The 11526-nt window shown below is 34.1% G+C and overlaps 1 long non-coding RNA gene across 1 annotated transcript; it reads right to left on the reverse strand.

The window, feature by feature from the left end:
* Window positions 1-7188: 7188 nt before the first annotated feature.
* On the reverse strand, window positions 7189-9560 carry LOC123531952 (uncharacterized). The gene is made up of 3 exons (XR_008372755.1): window positions 9421-9560; window positions 7764-7936; window positions 7189-7405 (listed from the first exon to the last, which is right to left on the reverse strand). It is a non-coding gene; the product is annotated as an uncharacterized LOC123531952 (long non-coding RNA).
* Window positions 9561-11526: the final 1966 nt, after the last annotated feature.

The raw sequence follows: 11526 nt of genomic DNA on the forward strand, positions 1-11526 counted from the left end.
TCCGTCAAAGGTCAAGGTCACAGGGGCCTGAACATTGAAAACCATTTCCGATCAATAACTAGAGAACCACTTGACCCAGAATGTTGAATCTTCATAGGATGATTGGTCATAAAGAGTAGATGACCCCTATTGATTTTGGGGTCACTCCATCAAAGGTCAAGGTCACAGGGGCCTGAACATGGAAAACCATTTCCGATTAATAACTAGAGAACCATTTGACCCAGAATGTTGAAACTTCGTAGGATGATTGGACATGCAGAGTAGATGACCCCTATTTATTTTGAGGTCACTTGATCAAAGGTCAAGGTCACAGAAGCCTCAACAGTGACTTGAGAACCACTAGGCCAAGAGTGTTGAAATTTAGCGGGATGATTGGACATGCCAAATAGATGATCCCTATTGCAGCCAACGATCAGTGTCTCTTTGACTTTCGCTCCTGACCCCTATTGACTTCTTGCCTATAGGACTTTGCATTGGGGGAGACATGCGCTTTTTTACAAAAGCATTTTCTAGTTTTGAATTATTTTACATCAAAAGCTATTTATTGTTAAGATTAACCTTAAGAAAGACAGTAGCACTGACCTTTTAACATTTAACCTTCAGTCTGCTGGTGGCAAGCGTTTCTGCCATTGCGATCCGTGCAGTCTGATCATGGTCTGCACTGTTCGCTATTCAGTTTGTAAATTTTCAGTTAACACCCCTTTGAATAATAAGTGGTACTGCCAAAATTGAATGATGGACCAGTCCATTTTAGAAATTTAGCAGGGTAAAGGTTAATAGATGAGGTATGATAGATTCCTGGCAATATTTATTACACTGGTGGTATAATGGCTACTAAGCATTATTCTAGGTATTCACGTTATATGATATTACACCATCACTTCCAATTAATCATGCAAAACTACCTTATATTTGTGAAAACTGATATTTATGATTGTAACCTTTTATTTAAACTTACTGGCACATTATATATGCAGAATAATGTATGTAAACATGTTTGCAAAAGGAAAACAGCATCTGAGATGCTTCTGAGATAAAGGAGAAAATTAACATTCCATATTCATCTCGCAGATATTTGATAAAGTTGTGTTAACAAAGGTTTTTCATAAAAAAAAATCAACCCAACTGTGATCAAGAATTTTTTAATAAAGTGAATGGTCCTGAATGTTCTAGTAAACATTACACATACACAAGTAGTAAAAAAGTTATATATAATATTGTTAGTATAATAGTAGCTCGATCTGGGATGCTGTATTTGGCTTGAATCAGAATGGAATTTGCCAGATTGGATCTCTCGAGGCGTGCATTTGCCGAGTGTGATCCGTCCTTGCAAATTCCACGAGAGCCGAATACAAAATCCCAGATCTTTGTTATTAAATGTTTGTCAATGTTGGAAGTTTTAGTGTGTGCTATTTATAAAACTTACGGGTCATGCATATTAAATGAAAGTAGTCTGGCAACATACAATACAAAAGGTACAACACAGATTTTTTTTCTGCATGTTCATTGTGATATGCTGTATTTTTGACAGAATTTATCATACATGTCAAGTTTCCCGGATTGTCCGGGAGTCTCACGGATTTTTTGTCCATTTCCCGGACATACGGAAATCAATCATTTCTCCCGGAAATCCAAAATTCCAAGATAATGCTTTCCTGTATCAAACTAAATCCCTAATTACACACTGTGCCTGACGTAATTTATCACTCTACTGGTATAGGCTGAACACCACTAAATCCAGCTGTTCTTTATTTCATATAAAATTCACTCACTTCATAACGGTTTTTCGACATTTTCTAGCATATCAGATTTTCAGAGACTTATATTCCCATAAAGAACAAGATCGCTACTTTAGAAAAACAAAAAGAAAATGGGGTGTTAACTTTTATATAAGAAAACTACAGTTCGTTAAATACAACCCGCTGAATTTACTACTTTTCGCTTCTTTCAATTTCTCTTTTCGTGACATTAAATTCTTACGCCGCCATTTTTATCTAGCATGCGATAGGAACATGCCGATTTCAATAGAATGCAAAGTGATACATACTGAAACGCGGTAGGGTAAAAGTAAGCACGTTGCTGCCGAGAAAATGCACTAGGAAAGGAAAAAAGATTAGTACTATTTACATTTGGACTACTTGTGACTAGCCTGCGGAGGCTAACATTCTATTTGGTAGTGATCAGCCTATAGATTGAAAATGTTTAACTTGTCCGATGAATTGACATTCTGAAAGGTTACTGCTATTTTTCAAGATTTGTTAATTGGGGTGCAAATATGAGAAAATGATGAAAGACAGGAACTGTTCATCGAGTTCACCAGTCGCAAAATATATAGGATAAATTTAATAGAGCAGCAAGATTCCAATTTATTTTATCTTATCGTGGATATTACAAACAACTAAGATAGTTTTCATTCTTTTAAAACATGCTAATTTCAATATTATTTAGCAACTGAAGTTAAAAATGCGAGTGAATTCACGTGGATCTTAAAACGAAATGGATATATGCCATCTATGTCAGCTTTGATCTAATCCAAAAACACAAGGAATTTAAGAATTTTTAGATTCGGACGTTTTAATAGAAAGGATATATTTTATTACATGGCATTTCCCTTCATTTTCATGAAAACTAATCAGCAAAAATTTATTTCTCTTTTAATTATCGCAAATTTTTGTTTGTTTTTTCCTTGGAATTTCGCAATTCATATAACTTCAAGGTCACCTAATTTTACATTTTTGCTAAGGTCCTTTTGGTACAAAATATGCAGGAGAAATGTTAGAGTAATGAAACAATTCATTACAATTTAAGAACAAATAGGTTTGATTTTCTCATAAGTGCGTTCATTAGGGTCTATAATAATTTAAAGAGGCTTATTATGTGCCAAATATGAGATACAATGTATGAGACATGAACAATGCATTTCAGTTCTACTCTAGCACCCCTAAAAGGTATGCTAAAAGTTGCCCTGGCAGGCCAATATAATATGTATCTAATTCAGTTTTATTAAATCATGAGAATCATTAAATGGTTTTTTTATTCAAATCATTCTAATTTAATATTTAATTAGGCAACTGATCGCTAAAGCGAAATGACATTGCTAGGTCTTTAACAAGATCCAAAATATAAAAGGCTGGTCCAACAAATTTATATCTCAAATTCATCATAACAAGATTTTACCGTTTAAGCATTGTTACCGTTTTTCACATAAGATAACTGTATGCATTCCTTCATTTTCAGACTTTCAAAATAATCCATGTATTGCCCCTTATAGTGAAACAGACACTAATTCCAGTGTTTTTATTTCAAAATAAAATTCACTCACTTCATAACGTTTTTTCGTACATATTCTAAGCATACAGTTCATTTTTCAAGACTGAATAGTCCCAAAAGAACAGATCGCTACTTATAGAAAAACAATAAGAACAATGGAGTGTAAACTTTTATAAGAAAACACGTTCTTAAAGACCACACACCCTGAATGTATACCCACTATTCGCTTCTTTAATTTTCTGTTTCGTGACATAAATTTAACGCGCTTTTTATCTAGCATCGTAGGAACACATGAGATTTCAATATCTGAATGCAAAGATGCTTAAACTGTAAGCGCGTTAGGTAACCTTAGTCACACGTTCTCGCGAGAATCAAAAGGAAAAAAATTAATACTCTTTACATTGGAGATTTGACTAGAACCTGCGGGATAACATTCTATTTGGATATGTATCAGCTAATTGATAAAAGTTTAACAAGTCACCACTGTTACATTCTGAAACAGGTGATGTTCTGTGCATTTTAAATTTGTTAATTGGCGAGTGCGATACAGAATAATAGATGAATAAGACAGGAACATTGTTTCATCGAAGATTCAGTGTGTAAAGGATAATTAGGGTACATTTGATGATAAAGGCCAACTTTATTCATTACACTGCTGGAATAATTGAGCAAACAACTTTGAATAGTTTTTAAACATTTTTAACATGCTATGATTTTGTATTATCATTTGATGATAAAAAGCAGTTTTCAGTGCAGATTAAAAAATCCGACTGAAATGGATTTATTTCCAATCTATGTTCAGGTTTGCTCATCTGCAAAAAATCTAAGAATTGATCAAGAATATCATTTAAAAATGATGGTCGGCGATTGTAATAAGGAAAGAAGTTATAAAATTTTTATCTATCATTCAATTTTCATCTACCATTTTCAAATTGCAAAACTAAACACGCACTTTAACAATTTATGTGTTCTCTTTTATTTTTTCGCAAATTTCGTAGGTTGCATTTTGTGTCGTTTATACTTAGACAATAAATACGCAGTAGTTCGTGAAATTCATAAGCGTTCAATAAAAAAGGTCATTCAAAAGTGTTTAATTTTTAAGCTAATTAGCCCTATCCCCATTGTAACAAATAGCAGGAGCACTTACGTATATTGTTCACACTGACGTTGTAAAAATCCATTCATTTTACTGGTTAATGCAAAAATCTGCTAATTACTTTACATATGGTCCCTAATAGGGCCATGTTCCTAGTATAAATAAAATTTGAAGAGGACCTTATAAGTGCTCCAGGCAGTATGACAAAGATCCACCAAGCTGTTCATGGAGCTGTATAAAGGCATTAGTTTTAGCTCTAGCACCCCATAAAAGGTCAAATGTCCAGCTGAACAAAGTTGGCTGCGGGCAATAAAGTGCTACAAATCAAGTTGATTAGAATATATGAAAAAAATCAATTAAAGATTTTTTCATATTATTTTTTATTTATTTCTAAAATAGGCCAACTATCCGCTTAACAAATGCACATTCGCTATTCGTGAATCTTAGGACAATGACATCACACCTATAATAAGTGAAGGTCAAGCAAAACATACATGTATTATTTCAATATTTCTGTTTCATAAGCAAAATTTTGACGCATAAGCAAAGTTTGACCGTAGTTATATCACATAGTAAACTGTATGCAACGTACCTTCATTTCAGTGTAAAATGAGATTCAGTCATTATATAGCATATATATAATGAAAACAGATTTCAACTGAGTTCAATACTTGCATACAATACTAAAAAAAAATATTCATATATAACAAGTCAGTTAAATAATTTGTAACAAATATATCAAAGCAAACAAGTACTCATTTTAATATGCAAACTGAATAAGTCACAAAAGCAAGAAACCTTTTCATATACAGACGACAATTGTAACAAGGAAAATCTTTTAAAAAACACTTCTCTACATAAAAGACTCTTATCACACCCTTATTCATGTGATACGCAGACCGTATTCAGCTCTTTCTTTAATTTGATATATGTTGGTATTTGAACAGGTTTTTATCATATTTATTAAACTTACTTATTATTTTGAGATATATCAATATTCTTGCTAAATATACTGAACCAAAGTTGGCTTTAAAACTGTGAGCAGCGTCGTTTAGGATAAACGCTTTGTCTACATTTCACTCAGCGTAGCACAGTCAACAGAGTGAAAAAAATTGACACTCTCGTCCAATCAGGCAGAGTGTTGCATAAATCTTCCTTTTTGATAAATTATCTATTATAGATAATTTATCAAAAAGGAAGATTTATGCTTGAACTATTATTCTTTTAGCTATATACATTTTGTTTTTACAGTTCTAACAGCTGTACTGTTTGTCATGTAAAATTCACCTGGGGAGTCTTCTTTCCAACAAAAGAATATTTTAAATAAAAGTGCAGGTTTAATTCTAAGTGGTGTTTTGAATTTAGACATAGTGCTTAAAGTGCCATAACTATTTAATTTTGCACAGAAGGCTTCATGTATTATTGTTCCAAAACATTAAAAATGCATGAATAATAAGATTTAGACAAGTGAATTTTTTTAAGACTAGTGATTTTATAAGGGCAAATAAGTTTATATTATCATTAGATTTGTTAAAAGCTTTGTTATCATGAACATTATTACCGCGGTATAAAATCTCCCACTTGAACACCTCAATCTCCCACTTTGGAAAGCAAAAACTCCCACTTGGCATTCAGAAAAAGTTGGGATGTCTGTCTATAATGCGTTATCAAGTAGTTTGATTGGCAAACTGAAATCACGTGGCATAGGAAAACGAAAACGAATTTAGACGGCGTCGCCGAAAAAAAAAACCCTGCAGATTATTCACATTAAAGAAACTCGCCAGTATAAAATTTAAAATTTCATCCAAATTCCTATTCCTCTGCTCAAAGAATACTGTAATAACTAAATAAAGTTATTATAAACCTATGTGTTGTTTTTTTTTTTGTTTTGTTTACATTGCAGAATTTCTAAAATTTTCATTTTGGACAGTACCGGTAACTGTTAAAATGGGGGCTTACAAAAAAGATACTGACTGTTAAATGGCAAACAGTGCAGATCATGATGAGACTGCATGGACAATTTACACTGGTCGCAAAGGCAGAATCAATCGTATTCAACATGATAAATGTTGAAATGCTTTATAAAGCAAGTTAAGCACCTAAAAACATTGCCGAAATCGGACCTAAACTGTTACATAGTATTATATTCGACCAAAAATTTCCTAAGAAACGTACGTCGAAAAAATCTCCTGGATTTTCATCAAATATCCTGGATTTTCAACTGAAATCTCCTGGAAAATTGTCCACGGAACTTGACATGTATGATTTCTATAGGTATATAATAAAAATAAATATCAGGTTATGCAGTCTGTATTAAGGTACAGCAATGGAGTATAATGCCTGTGCAAACACCAGTGTCAGATTATGTTAAGATATGTTGCATGCGCTGATGAACAAACAGCATTACTTTAATATCAGATATTTCTGCATGGCTAAAATTTCTCGAAATTTTAGAATAGTTTAATAATTGGAGGTGTATCTTTGAGTGAGAATTTATTTTAGTGAAATAATGCAAAATGCATTATCAGCAAAAATAAATCATTTGCAAATATTTCTGATAATATAGTACATCTTTACCTCTTTATGATGAAAAATAAACACTTTATCAAGCTAACACTACCTGTCCTATTCTTTGAACTAGGGCAAAAGTTAATCAAATATAATCAAATAATATAACCTACTAAGTACTTATGTACATATTTCTTTAAGGCAGAAATTGTCTTGTGTCGTGTTTGATTAAAAAAAAACCTATTAACAATGGTCCAATACTATTAAACTTAGCCCATCAACCAGTCTCAAATGAAACATTTCCATTGGTCAATTTCATGACTACTCCTAGAATCATCCAATCAGATGTGAGAGTTGTGAGACTGGTCCTCATATTCAATTAAACTTGGGGCACAGAAGATTAGTCTGAGATCTAAAATTGGAGACTGTTGAAATATAAACTTTTACAATGCTTTTAATGTTTTTTCTGCAGGTTTTGTTCCATTCTGTGTAGCCTCGCCATTTTCTACATCATAGTTATCAACCTTTGACCTGGAAAAAGTGAACATTTTCTTAAATTTAATTAGTTCAAAATATTTTAGCATCATAGGTACACACCTTTGATTTGAAAATCAAATTGAAGAATGGGAAAAATACATAGTATGTACACTTCTGTCAAAACAGCCAATCTTCTGTAATCACTTTAAGCATCCACTTAGTAGAATTTGTAGATAATCTTGAGAATACCGTGCATAATCAAATAACACCCTGTTATGTATGAATTTTCCGTAAAAATTTGTTTCAGTTGTTTTGACTATAAATCCTATGCTTCTATTATCATGTCTATTAGTGTCTCTTTCTCTGAAATGTTGACATGTGTTATTTGATGTTATGTTAAAAAAAAGATTACCTTTTGCAATAGTGCTCCCTGAATTTTTTCAATAGACCTAATTTCCAGAATAGTATCACAGCACAAACAACTGCAGCAACTCCAATCACCGCTCCTACAACGGCCCCTATAGTGGCGCCCGTGTCAGCAGGCTCTGATACAGGTTCAGCTTGCGACTCTCCTGCAGCGCTTGGCTTCAAAAATATTATTAGAAAAGAATAAAAAAATGACTAAATGAAGGGACTACTTTGAGTATATCTACAATATGCCCCCTATAGTTGTGCTTGTGCCCACAGTCTTAACCCTTACCCTGCTAAATTTCTATAATGAACTTGTCCATCTCTCCATTTGGACAGTACCATTAACTGTTAAAAGGGGTGCATACCAAAAATTTACTGACTGAATGGCAAACAGTGCAGATTATGATCAGACTGCACGGATGCGTGAATCAGTCATGTTCAGCATGTTAAGTCTTGAAAAGGTTCAGTGTGTTTCATCCTAAGCGCCTTTCTTGTGAAATGTTAGATACAGGTTTAACAATGTAATCGATATCAAGTAACCCCAATGACTTCCCCAGCAATGCTATCTTCAGCATTTGGTTTATAATAAGGATGGAGCACACTTGATAATTAAAGACACAGAACACTGTCACTGTATGACATCATCTAAATCAATGCAGTAGAGTTTTGACACATTACCATAGAAAAGACAATACGAGATTACTGATATTTATACAGCCATCAAATGGGACATATTATGGGGTCACCTGCAACAGCGGATGGGCAGCCAGGTGTCATCTGCAAATGCTGTCTGCTCTTTTACTTGAGCATTCTTCTCCAATATTGACCAAACTTCAATCTCAACAGAGTTTGATAATGTGCTGGATCCTCAAAGTCTCTGGAATTACGGCCATTGAATTACTCAAAATTACGAAAATTGGCAGTGCCTACTATATAACTTTAGCAGTTCTTTTCTGCTATTGTCCAAACTTTGGTTACAATGTGTATGGACATAATATCTCAGCCAAATTAGATATCCAGCTGGATTTTTTAGTGTCTTTGGAGTTATAGCCTTTCAATTACTCAAGATTGGGAAACATGATTGTGTCACCTAACTATGATTGTGTCACCTAACTACAGCAGTTCCTTTCCATTGAGCACCTAACTTGGTCATAATATTTACTGGCATACAAATTATCCCAGTCGCTCAGTGGTTAATGTCCTTGAATTACTAAAACTTAGGAAAATTGGCAGTGTTTGCTCAAACTTTAGTAGTTGTTGTCCAGTGTTCCCCAAACTTTGTCAAAATGTTTATGGGTGTAATATCTCAGATAAGCTTGATAACTGCCAGTTAGTCCCAATTAACTTTTGTTATGGCCCTTGAATAACTTAAAACTGAGACAAATTACACTTATTATTGAGCAGTTCTAATCCAATGTTCACCAAACATAGCCAGAATGGGTGTGGTCATATTAACTTGGCCAAGTTCAGTAACCACCTAGATTGTCTGCTGCCATGGAGTTATGGCCCTTGAAATAGGCAATACTGAGAAAACAAATTACCTGCTCAATAAGTATTTAGTTTGTGACAGTTTTGCACTCTTGTTTTCAGTTCAAACGTGCTTATACCATCAGTACTCGTTCAAATCTAAAGTGATACTTGCTAAAAATCTACTGTACCTTTAATGTTGTTTTCACCGAGGATTTGTCTGATGTAACCGCAATATCTTTAGTAGTTTGTTTTAATGTGTTTATTTTTGTTATCAGTGCTGTGGTCACTTTCGAACCTTTTGTAGTCTGAACTGCAGCCTTTGTTGTTGGGTTTGGCGTTGGAATTGAACCTTTGGTGGTTAGACTGCCAGCTTTGGAAGTTTGGATTGATCCTTTCGTGGTTAACGTGACAGCTTTGGTAGTTTGGACTGGAACCTTAATAGTTGTTTTGGGGGTGCTTAAAGATGGTACAGCTGAAATAAAGAGGTTTGAATTATTGAATAGCGGACAAAGAATACGGTTAAAGAACAGATTCCGAAAATTTGAAGAATACGCTTTGGTAGGAATGATATAGTACTAAATCCTAACAGGTGAAAATGCAAACCAGTTCTTTGAATTTAAAATTGAAATGGAGAAGAAAACCATCAAGTGCCCAGTTTTTGCAGTTTGACATTCCATAATTCGTCAGATAGGTGGAAGGTCAGGCAGTGGTCCTACTCAGTGTTGTCAGCTCCGGCGGTACCAAAAGTTTTCACTTAAAAACAAATCTCCACATAAGTGACTTAAAATGTACCAAATATGAAAAAACAAGAATTTCGAAAAAGAACAAGTGAATGAATTAAGTATTGCCATTCAATATAAAGTGCCCAACTGGAAGGCACCTTATTTTCTCTACTGCAGTATAACATATTGATCCGATATCTGTCAATGATGTATGAACAATATTGTACAATATATACAATATGTTATAACACAACACTTGGATTAAAATTTGCATATTCAAAAATCTACAATTGTTTCATAGCATCTTTAAATATAAACTAGAACTGTCACAGGAGTGACCCACAATATGGCCTTGTCAAAGAAGTATGGCAAATTTTAATTTGGAAAGGGGCCATAACTATGTCAAAAATTGGTGGTTTTTAGCTAATTGGTGGTTTGTAGCCAAACTTGACCTGTATTTTATGATGTTACATGTGTACCAAAAATTATTTAAATCTGTAAAGCCTTTCATGAGTTACTGTCCGGAAACCATGAGTTTGGCAAATTTTAAGTAGGAAAGGGGCCATAACTACGTCAAAAATGGTGGTCTTAGCCAAAGTCGAACTTGACCTGTATTTTATGATGTTACACCTGTGTACCAAAAATTATTTAAATCTGTAAAACCTTTATGAGTTATTGTCTGGAAACCACAAAAACCAATGGACCAACAGACAAACCAACCAGCCAAACTGTTTGTGGGGGTATAAAAAAGTATTTAATTTCAATTTTGATAACATTTCATTGTAGAACTGGTGGGAAAATATGAGAAAAAAATGTAAGACATTATATTAAAGGGAAGTAATTCTGAAGAAAATACTCAACAGTTCTTTTAATTATGAGCTTATATAAGAAAATGGTAAGAAAATTATTTTAAAGACTGTACAGGAAAAGATCAATGTTGACTTTGATCTTCAGATGTGACCTTGACCTTTGCACTAGAGGTCTGGGTATTGCACGCAACATATTCTCTTTATGGGGAACATTTGTGTCAAGTAAGAGTTATGAAACAGAAAGGGAAAAAAATCTACTGACCTCTGACAGTGACCTTGACCTTTGAGTTAGGGATAAGGGGTTGCGTAAGACGTGTTGTCTCACTATGCAAAACATTTGTGCTAAGTAATATTAAAATCCCTTCATGGATGACAGAATTATTGACCTTACAGAAAAAAAAACCTATCGACCTTTGACCTCCAAGTGTGACTTTGAGCTAGGGGTCCGGGTGTTGCGCATGACACATTGTCTTATTATGGGCTACGTTTGTGCCAAGTAATATTAAAATCCTTTAAGGATTGCTGAGTTACAGACCGGACAGGAAAAAGGCCCTGTTGGCCTTTGACCTCCAAGTGTGACATTGATCTTTCAGCGAATGGTCCGGGTTTTGTCCGTGACACGTTGTCTCATCCGGGGGAATATTTGTGCCAACTGATATTTAAATCCTGTTTTGCGTGACAAAGTTATGGACCGGACAGGAAAATAAACCCTATTGACCTTTGATCTCCAAGTGTGACAGTTACTTTTAAGCTAGGGTTCTGG

The sequence above is a fragment of the Mercenaria mercenaria genome, chromosome 1, assembly GCF_021730395.1.
Source record: "Mercenaria mercenaria strain notata chromosome 1, MADL_Memer_1, whole genome shotgun sequence".
In the NCBI taxonomy this organism is placed as follows: domain Eukaryota; kingdom Metazoa; phylum Mollusca; class Bivalvia; order Venerida; family Veneridae; genus Mercenaria; species Mercenaria mercenaria.